The sequence below is a fragment of the Mizuhopecten yessoensis genome, unplaced genomic scaffold (assembly GCF_002113885.1).
Source record: "Mizuhopecten yessoensis strain PY_sf001 unplaced genomic scaffold, ASM211388v2 scaffold10181, whole genome shotgun sequence".
NCBI lineage: Eukaryota > Metazoa > Mollusca > Bivalvia > Pectinida > Pectinidae > Mizuhopecten > Mizuhopecten yessoensis.
In genome coordinates, this window is record NW_018408419.1 from 44,208 (window position 1) to 68,573 (window position 24,366).

The 24,366-nt window shown below is 37.6% G+C and overlaps 1 protein-coding gene across 2 annotated transcripts in view; it reads left to right on the forward strand.

Annotated features, from left to right (window-relative positions):
• The window catches only part of LOC110459664 (cell wall integrity and stress response component 2-like), a 99,842-nt gene that overhangs the window by 16,934 nt on the left and 58,542 nt on the right, over window positions 1–24,366 (forward strand). Inside the window, exon 1 of one of the 2 annotated variants that reach the window (XM_021512026.1) lies at window positions 4,366–4,566. The exons of the other annotated variant lie outside the window; for it this stretch is intronic. The gene's annotated coding sequence lies outside the window, so the exon portion shown is untranslated. Of the gene's footprint in view, window positions 1–4,365; window positions 4,567–24,366 lie in introns of those variants that run through there. 2 annotated transcript variants of the gene reach the window in all.

The window sequence follows — 24,366 nt, forward strand, 5'->3', positions numbered from 1 at the left end:
GGCCTATCTTGTAGCTGGCCCTATCCTTGTAGCTGGCCTTATCCTTGTAGCTTGGCCTATCTTGTAGCTGGCCTTATCCTTGTAGCTGGCCATATCCTTGTAGCTGGGCCTATCTTGTAGCTGGCCCTATCCTTGTAGCTGGCCATATCCTTTTAGCTTGGCCTATCTTGTAGCTGGCCTTATCCTTGTAGCTGGCCATATCCTTGTAGCTTGGCCTATCTTGTAGCTGGCCCTATCCTTGTACCTGGCCTTATCCTTGTTGCTGGGCCTATCTTGTAGCTGGCCTTATCCTTGTAGCTGGCCTTATCCTTGTAGCTGGACCTATCTTGTAGCTGGCCCTATCCTTCTAGCTGGCCTTATCCTTGTAGCTTGGCCTATCTTGTAGCTGGCCCTATCCTTGTAGCTGGGCCTATCCTTGTAGCTGGGCCTATCCTTGTAGCTGGCCCTATCCTTGTAGCTGGCCCTATCCTTGTAGCTTGGCCTATCTTGTAGCTGGCCCTTTCCTTGTAGCTTGGCCTATCTTGTAGCTAGCCCTATCCTTGTAGCTGGCCCTATCCTTGTAGCTGGGCCTATCTTGTAGCTGGCCTTATCCTTGTAGCTTGGTCTATCTTGTAGCTGGCCCTATCCTTGTAGCTGGCCCTATCCTTGTAGTCGGGCCTATCCTTGTAGCTGGCCCTATCCTTGTAGCTGGGCCTGTCCTTGTAGCTGCAGTTTATTTTGTCAGGGTTTAAGATTAAGTAATACTTTAGGAATAAATTATCTGTTGTAGCAAAATGTAACGTTAAAAATGGTTTAAAATGCTTCTTTCCATTTTCTCTGGTTTGGGAACACTTTGATTGTTCATATTTAAAAAAAAATACCTCTGAAGAACTCTAAACCGAATTGATCATCCGGTGCTGTAAAAATAGTTTGGTTTCCTGCTTCTACAAACATTTTTTTTTTAATTGGTGCTTCTTATTTCTAATGTTTTGTTTACGTAACAAGATGGTTGACTTTGCCATCAGACTGTCGGTCCCCAAAGTTGGCCATGGTCTTACAACTAGAACTTTTACAAACATGGTTTAAATGGGATACTTGAAGACGTCGAAGTTGGCCGTAGTCTTGTAGGTAGCTTTTATTCTGGTAGACTGTCAGTCGCCGATGTTGGCCGTAGTCATGTGGGTAAATTTTATTCTGGTAAACTGTCAGTCGCCGAGTTTGGCCGTAGTCTATTCTGGTAGACTGTCAACCGCCGAGGTTGGCCGAAGTCGTGAAGGTAAATTTGATTCTGGTAGACTGTCAATCGCCGAGGTTGGCCGAAGTCGTGAAGGTAAATTTGATTCTGGTAAACTGTCAGTCGCCGAGATTGGCCGTAGTCTTGTAGGTATATTTTATTCTGGTAAACTGTCAGTCGCCGAGGTTGGCCGTAGTCTTGTAGGTAGTTTTCATTCTGGTAGACTGTCAGTCGCCGATGTTGGCCGTAGTCTATTTTGGTAGACTGTCAGTCGCCGAGGTTGGCCGAAGTCGTGAAGGTAAATTTTATTCTGGTAGACTGTCAGTCACCGAGGTTGGCCGTAGTCTTGTATGTAGTTTTTATTCTGGTAGACTGTCAGTCGCCGATGTTGGCCGTAGTCTATTTTCGTAGACTGTCAATCGCCGAGGTTGGCCGTAGTCTTTTAGGTAAATTTCATTCTGGTAGACTGTCAGTTGCCGAGGTTGGCCGATGTCGTGAAGGTAAATTTAATCAACATTTTAGACACCAATAAAGCTGCTGGTTCTGACGGCATAAGTCATAAAAGGTTAAAAATAATATCCAATTAAATATCTTCACCCCTTACACTTCTATTCAACTAATACTTTCGTACTTCTGTATTTCCTGATCCATGGAAACTTGCCCATGTGACACCTATTTTCAAAAAATCGGCAAATAACTACAGACCCATTTATTTACTTAGCTGCATTGGCAAACTTTTCGAACGAATAATTCATAAGCACATCTACAACTATTTCCCCAGCAATAAACTTCTCTATACTTTACAGTCTGGCTTCTTACCAAATCACTCTACAACTCACTAACTCATCACACTCTATCATAGCATACTTACTGCTCTTGTTTTTTGTGACTTTTTCTAAAGCTTTCGACCGAGTATGGCATAAAGGTCTAATAATTAAATTAGAAAAATACGGGATAAAAGGTAAACTTTTAGATTGGATAAAACTACTTAAGTAACAGACGCCAGTCAGTCGTACTAAACAAATGCTTTATCTTCTGAAGTATCTATCAAAGCCGGAGTTCCTCAAGGTTCAGTTTTAGGGCCACTTCTTGTCCTAGTATAACGCTATTTCAAATACGCTATTATCAATCACTAGACGTTTTGCTGACGACACCGCATTACATGTAGCACACTATTCTAAAAATTTAAAGGATATAAAACAAGTAATAAACTACAATGTATGACATGGAACAACTAAACCTTTGGTGAAATAAATGGTTAAAGTTCATTAACCATTTATTTCACCAAAGGTTGAAATTTCCCTACCCCCCCCCTTATTTCTGGCCCCTAACTTAGCCCCCTAGGGGGTCAGGGTCATACATTTTTTACCTGCAGACCCCCTCCCCCTAACAAGTATTTCTGTCAAATAGGAACAACTTCCGTTCAAAACAATGGTAGATATGGCCTATTATGTTTATTTCCTATATAAACTATACTAGACTTCACCCCCTCCCCAGGAACAAACGGGCGGGCTAGGAGACATGAAAATCACAAATTTTTAAAACCACCCAAAGGCCTTTACAACTATGAGTAGTATTTGATTCTAGCATTTCTAGAACTGGAGAAGAAGAATTTTGCAGGTGAGCTAATAAAATTAGAAAAAATATACCTTGTTTTTATAAGAACACTATTTGAATATGCCTGCGAAGTATGGGACAATTGTAATATAACATTTTCGAATAAATTAGAGAACATGCAGTATGAAGCAGGTCGAATAATCAATGGATTACCTATTTTTACAAACATTTTTTTTACAGAGAGCTCGGATGGAAATCATTGACAGATAGACGCAGGAACAGAAAATTATCCATGTTTTATAATATTTATTATGATAATGCTTCCCCATTTCTAAAATCTCTTTTTCCACCCATTGTGTCAAACTTCTTTAACTATAATCTTAGAAACAGGAATAACTTTCAAAACCCACACTATAGACTGCAAGTCACAAAATCATCCTTCATACCAAGAACTTCAGACTCCTGGAATAATCTACCAATAGAAAAAAGTCATCAGAATCTATAAAACAATTCAAAACTCTTATTCAACCTCAAGACACTGTCCCTTCTTATATTAAATGCTTGAATATTGGTCTAGAAAAGTTAATATATTGTCAATTACGAAACCGCAGTAGCTCTTTAAATTACGACCTTTATAAAGCTCACCTTCGAGACAACTCTACTTGCGACTGCGGAAATGACTCAAAAGACTCTTCCCATTTCTTAGTAAACTGTAAAAAATAAAGATCAATCCCGTAACATAATGCTTCAATCCCGCGACTGGTATAACGAAATCACTGTTGAACACCTTCTCTTCGGAGATGCAAACCTTGACTACAATCTAAACATTCAAATTTGTAGGTCTGTACAATTGTTCATTTCTTGTTCCAAACTGTTGAACATATAATACCCAACAGTCATATTGAATAACCAGGATACCTACATTTTACTTTGACTATTCCCATCTTTCTCTCCTCTCGACCTCCTCTCTTATTCCAGCCCCTCTCCCTTTTTCCAACACCAACGATCTCTATGTATTAATTTCAATCTTATCGTTTATCTACCCAATATATAGTTTGCATATCCATTAATATCATAACTGTTACCATATAATAAAGAGCGCGTGTCCGGTTTTCCTAATCTAGTCGGCTAAGTACATTATGCAGATGATCATTTCATAACATTGTTAGCATATCTTACACGTTAAACATTGGAGTAAAACATTAAAATTATTAGCAACAACGGACATTGCTCGTGTCGTGCAGATATGGAACGTGCGGGCGAATATGACGAATGTCTGCTAGATATGGGTCAGCTTGGGAGGTGGTCTATGTACAGCTAACAGTATCGCACATACAAGATAACCCATATAACGGATGAGTATGTGATAAAAACTCGGAACCCTATTTGTATCTTTATGTTGATTGAGCACTAATACATGCGACAATACCAGGTGTATGTCGTGTGTAACATACAGGCGTCCCTATATCTTAACACATACTAGCTGATGCATCTGGAAAAAAGTCTGTTTATCTAATGAATATTTGATTTTGCCTAGCAACACGCATTATTTAATACCTGCGCGTCCACCCCACATAGAACTAATTATATCACTACCGCTGATTGTCTCAGTCAGCCCGCAGAGACCAGGTATCTCAGGCATTGACACCAGGGACAACGAGCCGATCATTTAATTCAAATTATACATCATCCTCATTCAATATTCCAGTTGTGCGTTGGTTAAAGCTTGGACAGTGGTCAAGAATACCCAGGATTATCCAGAAATTGAGTTAGATATTTGTGTCGTCGCGAACTAGGTAAGTGATGTATTTACTTATAACATCATAAAAACCAGGCAAAGTTTCCAGTACCAACTGGAATTATTAGTTTAGTCCTTTTGATAGAGTCTTTGAGGATATATATGTATAGGCCCTAACAACATTTTGGGTAGTTTATTGTTTAGAGTGTTTGAGGATATATATGTATAGGCCCTAACAACATTTTATGTAGTTTATTGTTTAGAGTGTTTGAGGATATATATGTATAGGCCCTAACAACATTTTATGTAGTTTATTGTTTAGAGTGTTTGAGGATATATATGTATAGGCCCTAACAACATTTTATGTAGTTTATTGTTTAGAGTGTTTGAGGATATATATGTATAGGCCCTAACAACATTTTATGTAGTTTATTGTTTAGAGTGTTTGAGGATATATATGTATAGGCCCTAACAACATTTTATGTAGTTTATTGTTTAGAGTGTTTGAGGATATATATGTATAGGCCCTAACAACATTTTATGTAGTTTATTGTTTAGAGTGTTTGAGGATATATATGTATAGGCCCTAACAACATTTTATGTAGTTTATTGTTTAGAGTGTTTGAGGATATATATGTATAGGCCCTAACAACATTTTATGTAGTTTATTGTTTAGAGTGTTTGAGGATATATATGTATAGGCCCTAACAACATTTTATGTAGTTTATTGTTTAGAGTGTTTGAGGATATATATGTATAGGCCCTAACAACATTTTATGTAGTTTATTGTTTAGAGTGTTTGAGGATATATATGTATAGGCCCTAACAACATTTTATGTAGTTTATTGTTTAGAGTGTTTGAGGATATATATGTATAGGCCCTAACAACATTTTATGTAGTTTATTGTTTAGAGTGTTTGAGGATATATATGTATAGGCCCTAACAACATTTTATGTAGTTTATTGTTTAGAGTGTTTGAGGATATATATGTATAGGCCCTAACAACATTTTATGTAGTTTATTGTTTAGAGTGTTTGAGGATATATATGTATAGGCCCTAACAACATTTTATGTAGTTTATTGTTTAGAGTGTTTGAGGATATATATGTATAGGCCCTAACAACATTTTATGTAGTTTATTGTTTAGAGTGTTTGAGGATATATATGTATAGGCCCTAACAACATTTTATGTAGTTTATTGTTTAGAGTGTTTGAGGATATATATGTATAGGCCCTAACAACATTTTATGTAGTTTATTGTTTAGAGTGTTTGAGGATATATATGTATAGGCCCTAACAACATTTTATGTAGTTTATTGTTTAGAGTGTTTGAGGATATATATGTATAGGCCCTAACAACATTTTATGTAGTTTATTGTTTAGAGTGTTTGAGGATATATATGTATAGGCCCTAACAACATTTTATGTAGTTTATTGTTTAGAGTGTTTGAGGATATATATGTATAGGCCCTAACAACATTTTATGTAGTTTATTGTTTAGAGTGTTTGAGGATATATATGTATAGGCCCTAACAACATTTTATGTAGTTTATTGTTTAGAGTGTTTGAGGATATATATGTATAGGCCCTAACAACATTTTATGTAGTTTATTGTTTAGAGTGTTTGAGGATATATATGTATAGGCCCTAACAACATTTTATGTAGTTTATTGTTTAGAGTGTTTGAGGATATATATGTATAGGCCCTAACAACATTTTATGTAGTTTATTGTTTAGAGTGTTTGAGGATATATATGTATAGGCCCTAACAACATTTTATGTAGTTTATTGTTTAGAGTGTTTGAGGATATATATGTATAGGCCCTAACAACATTTTATGTAGTTTATTGTTTAGAGTGTTTGAGGATATATATGTATAGGCCCTAACAACATTTTATGTAGTTTATTGTTTAGAGTGTTTGAGGATATATATGTATAGGCCCTAACAACATTTTATGTAGTTTATTGTTTAGAGTGTTTGAGGATATATATGTATAGGCCCTAACAACATTTTATGTAGTTTATTGTTTAGAGTGTTTGAGGATATATATGTATAGGCCCTAACAACATTTTATGTAGTTTATTGTTTAGAGTGTTTGAGGATATATATGTATAGGCCCTAACAACATTTTATGTAGTTTATTGTTTAGAGTGTTTGAGGATATATATGTATAGGCCCTAACAACATTTTATGTAGTTTATTGTTTAGAGTGTTTGAGGATATATATGTATAGGCCCTAACAACATTTTATGTAGTTTATTGTTTAGAGTGTTTGAGGATATATATGTATAGGCCCTAACAACATTTTATGTAGTTTATTGTTGCAACTTTGATCAATGTTCTTTCTTTAGTCATTTATGTTAATGCTCCAGTTTTATTACAAATTTATCAGAAAGTCAGCAGTTTATAGTTATGTTTCCTCCTCAGATAAACCTGTGTTTCGGTCCCCCAATTGTCATTGTTTAAAGACGTTACCTCCCAATATTAGCTTACTTATGCATCAGTCGAGTAGTTGTGAAAAAGTGAAAGTGCCTCCCTACATAATCAAATTAATCATTACAGCCACAGGTACAGATTATAGTCATATCATTGCCAAACATAATCTGTCTTGTATAAACACTAACCATAGTCCTGCGGTAGCGGAACTCAACGATGTATCCGTATTATACAGTAGAAAAAGTTAAATCTCTTCAATACCTCAGATGAGAACGCAGAGGTCAGTTCCGAATTTCCAGGATGGTATCTCAACTCTGCGGGACCCTCGATTGAATGATTGTTTTTATCTTGTAATTACAAAACGAGTAACAAGTCGCGTTTACGATTGGTTTGATAGAAAGCTTGAGGAATGAACGAGGCTTGACTGAGTATATTTTATTGTCTCAGACTCAAACCTTCACCTTCCGAACTCCAGTTACTGAAATTTACTGGTTCGTAAACCTGGAAGGCGAGAAATCTTACTGTAGCATGAGATAAACCATGACTCACATTATCATTGTAGAACGATCCTCAGTGCTACAAGTCTTAAAAAAAAGTCTTTTTGATTTTCGTTCGGAGTTTACCCTAGCTTTATCAGTTTGAGTTGTAAAGAGTAAAATAATTTTTCGTGTGGACTCTTAGCCAGCATCGGTTGCCGCTTGACATCATTGAGAATATAATCACTGGTCATTACTTCTGTGTTCATGTGAATAGCATTTAAGAAACCCTCAACAGACAAAACACGACGGCTTAGAACGCAATCATTGTTGCTAAGAAACCCCAGTGTCGTCAGTATGATGTGCGAGATCTGGGCTTAATTAGACCATCAACCATTGACTTCATCTGTCTCAAACATCGCAATCAGGTTCATAATGACTTTTTAAAAAATGTCAATACATCACGATTCCTGCCATAATTGCATCAAGTTCTTGTAAAAACATGGCATAAGCAACAGAAGATTTTTCATATGAAATCGTTTTAAATGAATAAATTTCTCTATGATACATGTACAAAAAAACCCAAACAAATGCACAAAAATGTTGTTGTATGCAGCGTAAACAATACTGTCTTGTTCTGGAGTATTGATCAGGGTAAACTATTGTGTCGTGGTCAACATTATTGATACGGGTAAACTATAGTGTCGTGGTCGACAGTATTGAAACGGTTAACTATAGTGTCGTGGTCAACATTATTGATACGGCTCATCATTGAAATCATCAAACAAACATAAACGATTCATATAGTGTGTCTCCATGTCCCCACCGTACCATGTATAGTTATCATTAAACAAATCTTTTGTGCATTGGTTTCTTCATCACACTCATGACATCCATGAAGTAATGTGTTTATATTAAAATGGTCATGGGTTATATTTTGGTTAATCAGCTGATTTCTAAGTGTCAATCGGGAATGGTGGATAAAGGACAGATAAACATATAATGTTCCGCGGTTTCCTCACCAAGGTTGCATGTGCATATTGGAGAATCTTTTAAACGGTCAAGAAAAAGGTCAGAGTTCAAATTGCTGGCTTCATTCTAAGTTGGCACATACTTATATTTATATTTCGACTGCCATCATTTGCAAACGTTTTTGTTGTAGCAGAGACAGTTTCATTATTTTTTCAAGAGTAGAGCTTTAAATTGTGATAGAGAGTTTACATTGGATAAATCAAAATTGAGAGCGAATGAGTCTAAATGTACTTGAAAAATAGCTACCATCATAACTTACTGTTCTACATATTGGAGTGTTGAAAAATCTAGTCGTCCTTAATAGATAAACGGTTGCACTATATCTTTCAGATGTTGCAGGGCCATGCAATGAAGTATCTTAAACACTAATAGTAATGTTCTACAGTATTGATACGAGTTAATTATAGTGTCGTGGTCCAAAGTATTGATCCGGGTAAACTATAGTGTCGTGGTCCACAGTATTGATACGGGTTAACTTTAGTGTCGTGGTCCAAAGTATTGATACGGGGAATCTAGAGTGTCGTGGTCCAAAGTATTGATCCGGGTAAACTATAGGGTCGTGGTCCACAGTATTGATACGGGTAAACTATAGTGTCATGGTCCAAAGTATTGATACGGGTAAACTATAGTGTCGTGGTCCAAAGTACTGATCCGGGTAAACTATAGTGCCAAAGTCCACAGTATTGATCCGAATACACTATAGTGTCATAGTCCACAGTATTGATCCGGGTAAACTATAATGTCGTGGTCCAAAGTATTGATCCGGGTAAACTATAGTGTCATAGTCCATAGTATTGATCCGGGTAATCTAGAGTGTCGTGGTCCAAAGTATTGATACGGGTCAACTATAGTGTCGTGGTCCAAAGTATTGATACGGGTAACCTAGAGTGTCGTGGTCCAAAGTATTGATACGGGTAAACTATAGTGTCATAGTCCACAGTATTGATCCGGGTAAACTATAGTGTCGTGGTCCACAGTATTGATACGGGTAAACTTTAGTGTCGTGGTCAAAGGATTGATACGGGTAAACTATAGTGTCATAGTCCACAGTATTGATACGGGTGATCTAGAGTGTCGTGGTCCAAAGTATTGATACGGGTAAACTATAGTCTCATGGTCCAAAGTATTGATACGGGTCAACTATAGTGTCGTGGTCCAAAGTAATGATACGGGTAAACTATAGTGTCCTAGTCCACAGTATTGATCCGGGTAAAATATAGTGTCATAGTCCAAAGTATTGATACGGGTAAATTATAGTGTCATAGTCCATAGTATTGATCCGGGTAATCTAGAGTGTCGTGGTCCAAAGTATTGAAACGGGTAAACTATAGTGTAATAGTCCACAGTATTGATCCGGGTAAACTATAGTGTCATAGTCCACAGTATTGATCCGGGTAAAATATAGTGGCGTGGTCCAAAGTATTGATCCGGGTAAACTATAGTGTCATAGTCCACATTATTGATCTGGGTAAAATATAGTGTCGTGGTCCAAAGTATTGATCCGGTTAAACTATAGTGTCGTGATCCAAAGTATTGATCCGGGTAAGCTATAGTGTCATAGTCCACAGTATTGATCCGGGTAAAATATAGTGGCGTGGTCCAAAGTATTGATCCGGGTAAACTATAGTGTCGTGGTCTACAGTATTGATACGGGTAAACTATAGTGTCCTGGTCCAAAGAAATGACACGGGTAAACTATAGTGTCGTGGTCCAATGTATTGATCAGGGTAAACTATAGTGTCGTGGTCTACAGTATTGATACGGGTAAACTATAGTGTCCTGGTCCAAAGAAATGATACGGGTAAACTATAGTGTCGTGGTCCAAGGTATTGATCAGGGTAAACTATAGTGTCGTGGTCCAATGTATTGATCAGGGTATACTATAGTTTCGTGGTCCAAAGTAATGATACGGGTAAACTATAGTGTCGTGGTCCAATGTATTGATCAGGGTAAACTATAGTGTCGTGGTCAAATGTATTGATCCGGGTAAACTATAGTGTCGTGGTCCAAAGTATTGAAACGGGTAAACTATAGTGTCCTAGTCCACAGTATTGATCCGGGTAAAATATAGTGGCGTGGTCCAAAGTATTGATCCGGGTAAACTATAGTGCCATAGTCCACAGTATTGATACGGGTAAACTATAGTGTCGTGGTCCAAGGTATTGATCAGGGTAAACTATAGTGTCGTGGTCTACAGTATTGATACGGGTAAACTATAGTGTCCTGGTCCAAAGAAATGACACGGGTAAACTATAGTGTCGTGGTCCAATGTATTGATCAGGGTAAACTATAGTGTCGTGGTCCAAAGTATTGAAACGGGTAAACTATAGTGTCATAGTCCACAGTATTGATCCGGGTAAAATATAGTGGCGTGGTCCAAAGTATTGATCCGGGTAAACTATAGTGTCATAGTACTCAGTATTGATCCGGGTAAACTATAGTGTCGTGGTCTACAGTATTGATACGGGTAAACTATAGTGTCCTGGTCCAAAGAAATGATACGGGTAAACTATAGTGTCGTGGTCCAAAGTATTGATACGGGTAAACTATAGTGTCGTGGTCCAAAGTATTGATACAGACAAACTATAGTGTCGTGGTCGTAAGTATTGATACGGGTATTCTATAGTGTCAAAGTCCACAGTATTGATGCGGGTAAACTATAGTGTCGTGATCCAAAGTATTGATCCCAGTAAACTATAGTGTCATAGTCCACAGTATTGATACGGGTAAACTATAGTGTCGTGGTCCAAAGTATTGATCCGGGTAAACTATAGTGTCTTAGTCCACAATATTGATCAGGGTAAACTATAGTGTCGTGGTCAAATGTATTGATCCGGGTAAACTATAGTGTCGTGGCCTACAGTATTGATACGGGTAAACTATAGTGTTTTGCTCCACAGTATTGATCCGGGTAAACTATAGTGTCAAAGTCCACAGTATTGATACGGGTAACTATAGTGTCATAATCCACAGTATTGATCCGGGTAAACTATAGTGTGGTGGTCCACAGTATTGATACGGGTAAACTATAGCGTCGTGGTCCAAAGTATTGATCCGGGTAAACTATAGTGCCAAAGTCCACAGTATTGATCCGAATAAACTATAGTGTCATAGTCCACAGTATTTATATGGGTAAACTATAGTGTCATGGTCCAAAGTATTGATCCGGGTAAACTATAGTGCCAAAGTCCACAGTATTGATCCGAATAAACTATAGTGTCATAGTCCACAGTATTTATATGGGTAAACTATAGTGTCATGGTCCAAAGTATTGATCCGGGTAAACTATAGTGCCAAAGTCCACAGTATTGATCCGAATAAACTATAGTGTCATAGTCCACAGTATTTATATGGGTAAACTATAGTGTCATGGTCCAAAGTATTGACATGGGTAAACTATAGTGTCGTGGTCCAAAGTACTGATCCGGGTAAACTATAGTGCCAAAGTCCACAGTATTGATCCGAATAAACTATAGTGTCATAGTCCACAGTATTGATGTGGGTAAACTATAGTGTCATGGTCCAAAGTATTGACATGGGTAAACTATAGTGTCGTGGTCCAAAGTATTGATACCGGTAAACTATAGTGACATAGTCCACAGTATTGATATGGGTAAACTATAGTGTTTTGCTCCACAGTATTGATCCGGGTAAACTATAGTGTGGTGGTCCACAGTATTGATACGGGTAAACTATAGCGTCGTGGTCCAAAGTATTGATCCGGGTAAACTATAGTGCCAAAGTCCACAGTATTGATCCGAATAAACTATAGTGTCATAGTCCACAGTATTGATCTGGGTAAACTATAGTGTCGTGGTCGAAAGTGGTCCAAAGTATTGATACGGGTAAACTATAGTGTCATGGTCCAAAGTATTGACATGGGTAAACTATAGTGTCGTGGTCCAAAGTAATGATACGGGTAAACTATAGTGTCGTGGTCCAAAGTATTGATCAGGGTAAACTATAGTGTCGTGGTCCAAAGTACTGATCCGGGTAAACTATAGTGCCAAAGTCCACAGTATTGATCCGAATAAACTATAGTGTCATAGTCCACAGTATTTATATGGGTAAACTATAGTGTCATGGTCCAAAGTATTGACATGGGTAAACTATAGTGTCGTGGTCCAAAGTACTGATCCGGGTAAACTATAGTGCCAAAGTCCACAGTATTGATCCGAATAAACTATAGTGTCATAGTCCACAGTATTTATATGGGTAAACTATAGTGTCATGGTCCAAAGTATTGATCCGGGTAAACTATAGTGCCAAAGTCCACAGTATTGATCCGAATAAACTATAGTGTCATAGTCCACAGTATTGATGTGGGTAAACTATAGTGTCGTGGTCCAAAGTAATGATACGGGTAAACTATAGTGTCGTGGTCTACAGTATTGATACGGGTAAACTATAGTGTTTTGCTCCACAGTATTGATCCGGGTAAACTATAGTGTCGTGGCCTACAGTATTGATACGGGTAAACTATAGTGTTTTGCTCCACAGTATTGATCCGGGTAAACTATAGTGTGGTGGTCCACAGTATTGATACGGGTAAACTATAGAGTCGTGGTCCAAAGTATTGATCCGGGTAAACTATAGTGTCATAGTCCACAGTATTGATATGGGTAAACTATAGTGTCATGGTCCAAAGTATTGATACAGGTAAACTATCGTGTCATAGTCCACAGTATTGATACGGGTAAACTATAGTGTCTTGGTCTACAGTATTGATGCGGGTAAACTATAGTGTCGTGGTCCAAAGTATTGATCCGTGTAAACTATAGTGTCGTGGTCTACAGTATTGATACGGGTAAACTACAGTGTTGTGTTCCACAGTATTGTACGGGTAAACTAAAATGTCGTGGTCTACATTATTGATACGGATACACTAAAGTGTCGTTTCCACATTATTAATACGGATACACTAAAGTGTCGTTCCACAGTATTAATACGGATACACTAGAGTGTCGTTTTCCACAATATTGATACGGATACACTAAAGTGTCGTTATCCACAATATTGATACGTACGGATACACTTAAGTGTCGTGTTCCACAGTATTGATACGGATACACTAAAGTGTCGTAGTCCACAGTAAACTATAGTGTTGTGTTCCACAGTATTGATACGGGTAAACTAATAAGTGTCGTTTCCACAATATTGATACGGATACACTATAGTGTCGTGTTTCACAATATTGATACGGATACACTATAGTGTTGTGTTCCAAAGTATTGTTATGGATACACTTAAGTGTCGTGTTCCAAAGTATTGATACGGATACACTTAAGTGTCGTGTTCCCCAGTATTGTTACGGATACACTTAAGTGTCGCGTTCCACAGTATTGTTACGGATACACTTAAGTGTCGCGTTCCACAGTATTGTTACGGATACACTTAAGTGTCGCGTTCCACAGTATTGTTACGGATACACTTAAGTGTCGCGTTCCACAGTATTGTTACGGATACACTTAAGTGTCGTGTTCCCCAGTATTGTTACGGATACACTTAAGTGTCGTGTTCCACAGTATTGTTACGGATACACTTAAGTGTCGCGTTCCACAGTATTGTTACGGATACACTTAAGTGTCGTGTTCCACAGTATTGTTACGGATACACTTAAGTGTCGTGTTCCCCAGTATTGTTACGGATACACTTAAGTGTCGTGTTCCAAAGTATTGATACGGGTAAACTATAGTGTCGTGGTCTACAGTATTGATACGGGTAAACTAAAATGTCTTGGTCTACATTATTGATACGGATACACTAAAGTGTCGTTTCCACATTATTAATACGGATACACTAAAGTGTCGTTTTCCACAGTATTGATACGGATACACTAAAGTGTCGTTTTCCACAATATTGATACGGATACACTAGAGTGTCGTGTTCCACAGTATTGATACGGATACACTTAAGTGTCGTTTTCCACAATATTGATACGGTTACACTAAAGTGTCGTTATCCACAATATTGATACGTACGGATACACTTAAGTGTCGTGTTCCACAGTATTGATACGGATACACTAAAGTGTCGTAGTCCACAGTAAACTATAGTGTTGTGTTCCACAGTATTGATACGGGTAAACTAATAAGTGTCGTTTCCACAATATTAATACGGATAAACTATAGTGTCCTGTTTCACAATATTGATACGGATACACTAAAGTGTCGTGTTCCACAGTATTGATACGGATACACTAAAGTGTAGTTTTCCACAATATTGATACGGATACACTAGAGTGTCGTGTTCCACNTTTTTTTTTTTTAAATTAAATATCTGCAATAATCGTTTAAATATCTGCAATAATAATTGATCAACACAAAAATTCCAGAATCTATTTATAGCAGGTCAATAACACTTTTACTATCAACCTTTTTGAACACCTGTTCCAGAATCTATTTATAGCAGCTTAATAACACTTGTTCTACCAACTTTTTGAACACCTGCAAACCACTCGGGTTTATAACTACTTTTACAGGTGGTCACATGATGTTGTTTCAGCCAATCAGAGTCAGCTCAAAATCAATTAAAATAATAATTATCTTTATAATTATTGCATATAAGTAATATGTACAAAATTTCCAAATAAACCAAAAAAGAAGGCGTTTCTGTTGATCAAGGCAGGTAGTAAGGGCAGGTATGAGTTTTCCCACAACTACATTGTAATTCAGCCGTGAATTATGATAAATCTGTCATCAAATTATCGAATGTCTGTCAATCAGTCCGTTGTAAACTTTCCAGCAGGATCGTGTTTCCACAATGTTTACATATTTTTGTACTTAAATAATTATTAACAGTAAATAACAACAGTTTGTAACAGAATATGAATCGTTATGTCATACAGATAAACGCCGTTCTTCTTGTTATCACAATTTCTATTTCCAATCGTTCGGTTTTCATTTCAATGGGACATACATATTCTTCAACAATTAACGTTTTGTCTGCAGGTTATGTATTGGACCCATAGACAATCAAACAACTCGCTTTGGTGACATCACAATACGTGACGTCACACAAAGACATGTGTTTCTGTAAGACCTCCAAGCGAAGTACCTGCGTAGCGTTTCCATAGCACTTGTGTAGCGTTTGCGTCTAAGATGGACCATCGAACGTGTTGTATGCCTGGCTTTTAAAACATAGTGGTGCACTATTTTAGAGCCTATTTTGTAAACACACGACAAAGGCCAAGACCATATTGAGATAAATTGACGAGTTCCTGACAGTCTATTTCCTTGTTGGATTCGACGGCCAAATTTTCCAACAGACTTGACAGTCACAAGTGATTGTAAATGTACGATTAGCTTGGCGAGTTCCGAATACCACAATCTCGATAGATATCGCTTGTTGACTGACAAACTTACAACAAATATTTCAAGAGATGCGGGTTAATGTAGATTACAGAGGAGCTTTTTGAGTGCCATCATGATATCATTGTAACATATCCTACTACCTTGTGTGATATGAAGGTCGGTGATTTTGAGTAAGCTCGGTAGTGTGATGTGAAGGTCGATGGTTTTGAGTATGCCCAGTATTGTGATATAAAGGTCGATGGTTTTAAGTGTACTCAGTCGTGTGATATGAAGGTCAATGGTTTTGAGTATGCTCAGTAGTGTGATATGAAGGTCGATGATTTTGAGTATGCTCAGTAGTGTGATATGAAGGTCGGTGTTTTTGAGTAAGCTCGGTAGTGTGATGTGAAGGTCGATGGTTTTGAGTATGCTTAGTAGTGTGATATAAAGGTCGATGGTTTTAAGTGTACTCAGTCGTGTGATATGAAGGTCAATGGTTTTGAGTATGCTCAGTAGTGTGATATAAAGGTCGATGGTTTTGTTTATGCTCAGTAGTGTGATATGAAGGTCGATGATTTTGAGCTCAGTGGTGTGATATGAAGGTCGATGGTTTTGATTAAGCTCAGTAGTGTGATATGAAGGTCGATGATTTTGAGTATGCTCAGTAGTGTGATATTAAGGTCGATGATTTTGAATATGCTCAGTAGTGTGCTAGGAAGGTCGATGATTTTGAGTATGCTCAGTAGTGTGATATGAAGGTCGATGATTTTGAGTATGCTCAGTAGTGTGATATGAAGGTCGATGATTTTGAGTATGCTCAGTAGTGTGATATGAAGGTCGATGATTTTGAGTATGCTCAGTAGTGTGATATGAAGGTCGATGATTTTGAGTATGCTCAGTAGTGTGATATGAAGGTCGATGATTTTGAGTATGCTCAGTAGTGTGATATGAAGGTCGATGATTTTGAGTATGCTCAGTAGTGTGATATGAAGGTCGATGATTTTGAGTATGCTCAGTAGTGTGCTAGGAAGGTCGATGATTTTGAGTATGCTCAGTCGTGTGATATGAAGGTCGATGATTTTTAGAATGCTCAGTAGTGTGATATGTAGATCGAAGGTTTTGAGTATGCTCAGTAGTGTGATATGCCTTGTGTGATATGAAGGTCGATGATTTTGAATATGCTCAGAAGTGTGCTATGAAAGTCGATGTTTTTAAGTATGCTCAGGAGTGTGATATGAAGGTCGATGATTTTTAGAATGCTCAGTAGTGTGATATGACGGTCGATGTTTTTAAGTATGCTCAGTAGGGTGATATGAAGGTCGATGATTTTGAATATGCTCAGTAGTGTGATATGAAGGGCGATGTTTTTAAGTATGCTCAGTAGGGTGATATGAAGGTCGATGATTTTTAGAATGCTCAGTAGTGTGATATGTAGATCGAAGGTTTTGAGTATGCTCAGTAGTGTGTTAGGAAGGTCGATGATTTTGAGTATGCTCAATAGTGTGATATGAAGGTTGATGGTTTGATTATGCTCAGTAGTGTGATATGAATTTGTATGATTTTGAGAATGCTCAGTTGTGTGATATGAAGGTTGATGGTTTGATTATGCTCAGTAGTGTGATATGAACGTCGATGTTTTTAAGTATGCTCAGGAGTGTGATATGAAGGTCGATGATTTTTAGGATGCTCAGTAGTGTGATATGAAGTTCGATGGTTTTAAGTATGCTCAGTAGTGTGATCTGAAGGTCGATGATTTTGAGAATTCTCAGTAGTGTGATATGAAGATCGATGGTTTTGAGTATGCTCAGTAGTGTGATAGGAAGGTCTATGATTTTGAGTATGCTCAATAGTGTAATATGAAGGTCGATGATTTTGAGGATGCTCAGTAGTGTGATATGAAGATCGATGGTTTTGAGTATGCTCAGTAGTGTGATAGGAAGGTCTATGATTTTGAGTATGCTCAGTTGTGTGATATGAAGGTCGATGTTTCTAAGTATGCTCAGTAGTGTGATATGCCTTGTGTGATATGAAGGTCGATGATTTTGCGAATGCTCAGTAGTGTGATATGACGGTCGATGTTTTTAAGTATGCTCAGGAGTGTGATATGAAGGTCGATGATTTTAAGAATGCTCAGTAGTGTGATATGTAGATCGAAGGTTTTGAGTATGCTCAGTAGTGTGATAGGAAGGTCTATGATTTTGAGTATGCTCAGGAGTGTGATATGAAGGTCGATGATTTTTAGGATGCTCAGTAGTGTGATATGAAGTTCGATGATTTTGAGAATGCTCAGTTGTGTGATATGAAGGTTGATGGTTTGATTATGCTCAGTAGTGTGATATGAAGGTCCATGATTTTGAGAATGCTCAGTAGCGTGATATGAAGGTCGATGATTTTTAGGATGCTCAGTAGTGTGATATGAAGTTCGATGTTTTTAAGTATGGTCAGTAGTGTGATATGAAGGTCGATCATTTTGAGAATGCTCAGTAGTGTGCTATGAAGGTCAATCATTTTAAGTATGCTCAGTAGTGTGGTATGAAGGTCGATGATTTTGAGTATGTACTCAGTCGTGTGATATGAAGGTCAATGGTTTTGAGTATGCTCAGTAGTGTGTTAGGAAGGAAGGTCGATGATTTTGAGCTCAGTGGGGTGATATGAAGGTTGGATGATTTTGAGTAGGCTCAGTAGTGTGCTAGGAAGGTCGATGGTTTTGATTATGCTCAGTAGTGTGATATGTATGCTTAGTAGTGTGATATAAAGGTCGATGTTTTTAAGTATGCACAGTATTGTGATATGAAGGTCGATGATTTTGATAATGCTCAGTAGTGTGATATGAAGGTCGGTGATTTTGAGTAAGCTCGGTAGTGTGATGTGAAGGTCGATGGTTTTGAGTATGCTCAGTAGTGTGATATTAAGGTCGATGTTTTTAAGTATTCTCAGTATTGTGATATGAATGTCGATGATTTTGAGAATGCTCAATAGTGTGATATGAAGGTCGATGTGTTTAAGTATGCTCAGTAGTGTGATGTGAAGTTCGATGATTTTGATAATGCTCAGTAGTGTGCTATGAAGGTCAATCATTTTAAGTATGCTCAGTAGTGGGATATTAAGGTCTATGATTTTGAGTATGCTCAATAGTGTAATATGAAGGTCGATGATTTTGAGCTCAGTGGTGTGATATGATGGTTGGATGATTTTGAGTATGCTCAGTAGTGTGATAGGAAGGTCGATGTTTTTAAGTATGGTCAGTAGTGTGATATGAAGGTCGATCATTTTGAGAATGCTCAGTAGTGTGCTATGAAGGTCAATCATTTTAAGTATGCTCAGTAGTGGGATATTAAGGTCTATGATTTTGAGTATGCTCAGGAGTGTGATATGAAGGTCGATGTTTTCAAGTATGCTCAGTAGTGTGATATGACGGTCGATGATTTTGAGGATGCTCAGTAGTGTGATATGAAGATCGATGGTTTTAAGTATGCTCAGTAAGTAGTGTGATATGAAGGTCAATAATTTTAAGTATGCTCAGTAGTGTGGTATGAAGGTCGATGATTTTGAGTAAGCTCGGTAGTGTGATGTGAAGGTCGATGGTTTTGAGTATGCTCAGTAGTGTGATATGACGGTCGATGTTTTTAAGTATGCTCAGGAGTGTGATATGAAGGTCGATGATTTTGAGAATTCTCAGTAGTGTGATATGAAGATCGAAGGTTTTGAGTATGCTCAGTAGTGTGCTAGGAAGGCCGATGATTTTGAGTATGCTCAGTAGTGTGTTAGGAAGGAAGGTCGATGATTTTGAGCTCAGTGGGGTGATATGAAGGTTGGATGATTTTGAGCATTCTCAGTAGTGTGATATGAAGGTCGATGTTTTTAAGTATGCTCAGTAGTGTGATATGAAGGTTGGATGATTTTGAGCATGCTCAGTAGTGTGATATGAAGGTCAATCATTTTAAGTATGCTCAGTAGTGTGATATTAAGGTCTATGATTTTGAGTATGCTCAGTAGTGTGATATGAAGGTCGATGATTTTGAGTATGCTCAATAGTGTGATATGAAGGTCGATGATTTTGAGTATGCTCAATAGTGTGATATGAAGGTCGATGATTTTGAGTATGTTCAGTAGTGTGCTAGGAAGGTCGATGATTTTGATTATGCTCAGTAGTGTGATATGAAGGTCGATGTTTTTAAGTATGCTCAGTAGTGTGCAGTGTAAAGTATGCTCAGTAGTGTGATATGAATGTCGATGTTTTTAAGTATGCTCAGTAGTGTGATATGAAGGTCGATGATTTTGAGTATGCTCAGTAGTGTGCAGTGTAGTTTTGTCGTCACTACCGCGGGTCTCACTGTCGACGTGACATTATGTGTATTGGATCTAACTTACTATTGCGGAGGACTCGATGAAGCAGAACACTTTGTCCTTTAGGTTCTCTTAGTCCTATTTTCTATACCTTTTCCGATACCCTGCGAAATAAGTTCACATTTCGTTGAAATGAACAAAAATCGAATTTGGAGGGCCAAAAAACGAGTGAGCAATGTTTAAGTACCAAGTACTAATTATATGTTTTATCTAAAAAAAGGTTGTTTGCATGCACCTGACGTATATTTTGAAATGGTTCAATCATTGTTCCTGATTATGTTTCCATGTACAACCCCAACACTGAGATTAAGAAAATCTAGTTGTGAAAAATCGACATAAATAACACGACAAATTTAACAAGCCATCAATTATTCCGCCTGCTGTGGTGAGTCAGAGTGGGTGGACCAGAACATTTTATATCTAACTTCCTTATTGTGGTAACAGATTGGTATCGTCCACAACGATTTCTCTGTCGTGTGAACGATCCTTGAGTTTGCGGAAACATTTCATAAGCGTAATCAGGTTTCTATGTACATAAGGAATAGATTTGCTTTTTTAACAAGGAACGAAATAAAAGTCACCGGTCTCTGTTGTTACCTGATGCATTTTAAAACGACTCCACAAGGTAAAACACAAGGTAAACCACAAGGTAAACCACAAGGTAAACCACAAGGTAAACCACAAGGTAAATCACAAGGTAAAACACAAGGTAAAACACAAGGTAAACCACAAGGTAAAACACAAGGTAAACGACAAGGTAAAACACAAGGTAAAACACAAGGTAAAACCTGTAAATAAGTAGTGATATCACAGTAACAAGGGTCTGTCAGATTATACGTGTGTACCAGTAATGATAACAATATTACACGTATGTGTTGTAAGTGATCCCACAATTATACGTGTGTACCGATAACGATCACACAGTAACGCGTGTGTATTGTAAGTGATAACACACTTATTCTTGTGTAACAGTTATGATAACAAAGTTACACGTGTGTATTGTAAGTGATAACAAAGTTGTACGTGTGTGCTAGTATTATGCACAGAGTTACTAGTGTGTATTGTAAGTGATAACACACTTATACTTGTGTACCAGTGAGTATAATAAAGTTACATCTGTGTATTGTAAGTGATCACACACTTATTCTTGTGTAACAGTTATGATCACAAAGTTACACGTATGTATTGTAAGTGATAACACAGTTATACGTGTGTACCAGTAATGATCACACAGTAACACGTATGTATTGTAAGTGATAACACACTTATACTTGTGTGCCAGTAAGTATAATAAAGTTACACCTGTGTATTGTAAGTGATCACACATTTACACGTGTGTACAAGTAATTATCACAAAGTAACACCTGTGTATTGTAAGTGATCATACATTTACACGTGTGTACAAGTAATTATCACAAAGTTACACGTGTGTATTGTAAGTGATAACACACACTTATATATGTACTTGTGCACCAGTAATGATCATAAAGTTACCCGTGTATATTTTAGTGATCACACAGCTATACGTGTGTACCGGTAATGATCACAAAGTTACTCGTTTGTATTGGTAGGGATCCCACAATTTAACACGTGTACTACTAATTATAACCGTTTTTACTAGTAGTAATAAAGCTGTTACAACTGTGTACGTACATGTACAATGATTAAAATTAATTACTCGTGTCTGACTGTTGTGATGATGTCTTAAAAACTGTTTGACGGAATTGTTTAACATAACAAAACTATTGCAGTAAACTTGTCGTTCTTGAAATGTTGTATTTACTGGGCCTAGTTGTTGTGTTGGTATATTTACCTGTCAAGCACGTGTTTTAACCCTTAATGTACACTGTCTGTACCACCCAGGAAACCAGAAGTAAATTACTTAATCTGTCCTTGTATTACAGTCTACGATACAAGGTATGACGTCACATACCTAACTGTATGACATACCCCCCAGGCCACACCGACCTACAGATCTTACCTGGTCGATACCTAATTAATCGAAAGCTGGATTCGAATACGTGTCTCGGGTGTAGCATTACTTAGGTTATGCCCGCGCGCGGTGTTTCTGTTTTACGTGAAGTGCGTGATGCGGTCTATCCGACGTTTCATCCCGGTATTTCCTGCTTGCTGGTCTACGGTAACGAGAAGGGTGGTCGGTTAGATAGTCTTGGTATCGATCAGTAAGTATGCAGCTGCAGTGCTGGCCGGTCCTTGACCAATTACCTGGACGATTTGTAAATCCAACACGCACGCGCCTTCAAATGGCACGGTGCAACAGAAATAGGTCTCATCAAGCAAATACGTGATAACGCATACCATACCTGGCTACCAACCCCATGCGTTTCCTTAACAACCAATAATCTAGGTGAAAATATCATTGACCTGAACCGTCGGCATTATTGAATAACACGAATCAATAGAATCCCCTGTTTAGAAGTTGAGTTGGATTTTGATAGGCTGACAGAGCTTCTGGCGATTCCAATCAGGTGATGACCTCACGGGTCTGGGTAATTCAAAATACATGTACGATAACTTTTAAGGCCATGATAGAGACTTTAATACAGCGTGTTTACTGTGTCAGTGTACAGGCAATGCTGATACATATATTATACGTCTCATAGAGGTTTTCCTGGAATGCCGGTGCGTTCGGTTAGCAATACGCATGCTCAGCCGAGATACGTTTTTAAAACGTTTTTAGAAAAAGCAATTATACGAAGACAAACTTTAGTTTGAGCAAATACATTAACGAGCAGGAGAACGCATACTACAGCTTCTACAAAACTGTAGAGTTCGGCTAATAGACATCTAACGACGACATTCCCTTTGTGTTTAATTTTAGGTTTCACATGATCGCTTGCGTAAGTATGAAGACAACAACAAATGGAAAATGTGTTATCTTTTATTGATCCTCATCTAATGACGGACTATTTTTTTCATCTTTTCGGAATTATGAATTTTTAACAAATGCATTGACATAAATAATTGCGCATGCTCGAGTTTTGACGTCACTGTGGGGTTTTGTACGATGTGCAATATGTACCGTGGCCAAACTCTAGTTTCTTATTTATCCCGTATTCCCATACTAAAGAATTTCCTTTATATCATACTTATATTCGGTTCAAGTGACCGCTTGCCATTTTGACATGTTCAGAATCTGAATCTAATCATTTGCAAGCAAAAAGTACACATTATAATTTTTCGAAAATCGTTATTCCTTCTCTTACCGCTAGACTACTAGCTGTAGTAGGGTACATACATCTTCTCTAAACAGACTGTGCATTCATGTCGACCTTTCAGATTTCAATAGGAAACAAAAGGGAAACTTTTTGAGGAAATACATGACAAATCATTTGAATTTGACAATGGAAACGAAAGACAAGGGTACAATATTTCGTAAGTACATATTTTATGCTGGCCTGCTGATACTACTGAAATGTTAATGTGTTTCTTAACGGGAAAACAACTGGACATCGATCGGTTTTTACTGCTAGTTTTGAGGTTCTGAAGCCTTAAGTCAAAACAATAATGTATTGTCCATGTTGGCACTTCCGTCACCCCTCAAACCACGAGGAGGGTCGCTTACTCCCAAGTCCTGCGCATCAGAATGTTGGTGCCAGAGACCATCTTCGAACGCCGATGTTCAGAGCTAAAATAACATCTTACTTTGATAGATCAGGAAATCAAAGTCATGTATTGGACAGGGAAGGTCTTCTTTAATATATAAAGTCAGACTTCAAACACAGAGGGTACCTTGTTTAATCACGTTCCACCCAAATTTTCCACCACCTCCATCAATTTGGAAGTCCATTGGCGCATTAACGCATTAATGAGTATTCAGTTACAGTGGGGTAAAAGCAAATTTACACTTTTGGGAATTGAGTTTAGTGTAAATCTTCATGAAATTCCAAAGATGAATTTTGACAAAAAACTAATGAAACTAAAATCATTGTTAAAAACCTGGAGTAGAAGGTCTTTAACACCTATTGGTAGAATTCATATAATTAAATCACTGCTGGTATCACAGTTTAATCACCTTTTTATTTCACTTCCAAATCCAAATGAAAACTTTCTGAAAAAGTTGAATTCTATCCTGTTCCAATATTTATGGAATGGTGGGTCAGATAAAATCAAGAGAGATGTTTTCATTCAAGACTATGTGAATGGAGGGCTAAAGATGATTGATATAGATGCTTTCATTTGTTCTTTAAAATTAAGTTGGATAAGAAGATTATTCCAAACTACTGAGAAATGGCAGGCTATCTTGAAAACT